The 2,321-nt window shown below is 36.6% G+C and overlaps 1 protein-coding gene across 1 annotated transcript in view; it reads right to left on the reverse strand.

Moving 5' to 3' along the window:
• galt (galactose-1-phosphate uridylyltransferase) overlaps positions 1 to 2,321 on the reverse strand; it is a 130,285-nt gene that overhangs the window by 50,763 nt on the left and 77,201 nt on the right. The window lies entirely within an intron of this gene.

The raw sequence follows: 2,321 nt of genomic DNA on the forward strand, positions 1-2,321 counted from the left end.
ATCTCCTCAAATTAAAATTTCCAAAGGCCAAGGATGATGTTTCACCTTAGCTACTCTGAATGCTATTGAACAACACTTTCCAAACATGAGACTCTGAAAGCTGTGCTAATGTAGATTTAAAATCAATCACATAATATGTACTTTAAGTATACAAACATGAATACTTAGCACATTCAAGTGCACACTCAAGTGCATTTTAAATGCTTTTCACAAATGAAAGCAGAGATACACGTTTAAAACGAAATTAAGATTAGTAAGTGATGCCAAAAATCTCAATTTTGGGTGAACTATCCCTTTAAAGTGACACCATTGCACTTTGTGTCTTATGGACACCAAGGCTGACTAAGTGACCGAATGAATTCAACGCATTCGTGATTCAAAATATATATTCTGATTCACAAATGCTCAGCTCTTCAAAATAATAGACATACAGAGTCGTCTTCTGTGTACCAGTGAGCTTTGCACAGTTAAATTTTGGCTCATTCATCAATGCAAATGCATTCAAACTTCACAAGATTAGTTGGATGGACTCTGTGGACTGTAATTTTCAGCTCATTCTACAGCAGGATTCAAGGACTCTGGCTTGGCCATTGCTGAATACCAACTTTCTTTTGTTCAAGTTATTTCTTCATAGTTGTATTGTGTTCACACACATCTCTGGCAGACTGAATCAGGTTTTCCTGGAGGATCTGCCAGTATCTGACTCTATTCTTGTTGCACTCGATGACTTCAATTTTGTACGTTTGTATGGTAAGGGAAATATATAAAGCATTTTAAGAAAACAAATTCAAAGCCAAAAAAGCTTATCTATTGACCAAAAAAGCATAATTCAGAAAATAACTCCGGACCACTTTTTAAAATAAAGTAATGCCCAGGTGAACATTTTTGAATTGTAACATCAGTTTTGTATTGTTAACATTACCGTTAACATTAGTTGATCATTAAAGTTGGCTTGCGCTATAGCCAGCACTTTGCTTTCAGGTCACACAGTTCAAATAAAGAGTCATCAAGACCACAAAATGTCCTTCCAAACGTTTTCAGGTTTCATTAAATGACTTCTAAACTCTAGACATGACTCACTGCTGGTCTTAAAAGCTGCTTCTTCTAAACACTCACCAGAAGTGCTGAAGATATTGTTGATGTCTGGACACTTTCTCTCATTTCAGCCAAAGAGCTCTGAAAGGCTGTCAGTGTTATAGCTGGACTCTCGCTCATGTTTTTACAATTGCTCCACTTCTGGTAGCTCATTTTGGCACGACAGCTGAACGCAGAAGTGTCTGGTTTGTGCCACATATTTGTAACACTTGTTACACTTTCTAATGTTTCTGAAATACGGTTAACACCTTTGCCAAATGTTTTATAACTGTCTCCAGCTTTTTTCCTCCTATAAACTTCATTGTGACAACTGGGCCTCATGAAACCTCATGTAAAATAAAAATCTGTACCATCAGAACCACCAAAAACTCCTCTTCCATTGTGCAATGGTTATGAGAAATACTAACCAAAATACAGCTGCAAGCAGCAAGCATGTAACCACTTAGATCATAGATGAGCAAGACGGTTGGGTATGTTTTTAATAAAGCAGAGGGAACAAACCAGAAATAAAATGTATTTATTTAGTTTTATTTAGAGACTCTGTTTAATAACAAAAAAGTCTGTCACTGCTGCTGCAAAAGGTTGTAACACTCTTCATACTGCAGTTTATGGCATCGTTGTAAACTGGGGAAGATATTTGAAGTGCTTCCACTTTTGGATACAAAATATTTTAGGAAAACGTATCTTTTAGTCAGAATTGTTGCGCATTCATTCTATTGTGCTCTGTCTGTTTTACTGACAGCCGTTCCTTCAGTAAAATCTGTGAATGGATACTTGCTGTCAGGATGAGCCTTTTTGCAAAGTGGAAATACTGGTGTGACTTTCTCACATTTACAAATAAGGATACAACCACAAGATGTAAGTTAAGTGCTGAGGAAAACATATCTCAAATGCATTAAACATCACACGCATCTGACAGGAGAGCAAGTTGCTTTTAAACTGTATGCTTTCAATTTTGTTCGAAGCACTAAACAAAGTATGTCTCATGTTTAGGAAAACTGGGATTGTGCACTTTTCCACAGCAGTTCACTTATACTACGTATACCTTACAATAGTGCTGTGTAGAGGTCGACCGATAGTGGATTTTGCCGATACCGATAGCTAGGTTGGACCACACTGGCCGATACCGATTAATTAACCGATTGTTTTAAAATTGATACTGAACAAAAACTAAAATAGTGCTTTATTAACAAAAACAGTACTGAACCATACTAGTAGTAGTAGTA

The sequence above is a fragment of the Sinocyclocheilus rhinocerous genome, unplaced genomic scaffold (assembly GCF_001515625.1).
Source record: "Sinocyclocheilus rhinocerous isolate Xijiao unplaced genomic scaffold, SAMN03320098_v1.1 scaffold103, whole genome shotgun sequence".
In the NCBI taxonomy this organism is placed as follows: Eukaryota; Metazoa; Chordata; class Actinopteri; order Cypriniformes; family Cyprinidae; genus Sinocyclocheilus; species Sinocyclocheilus rhinocerous.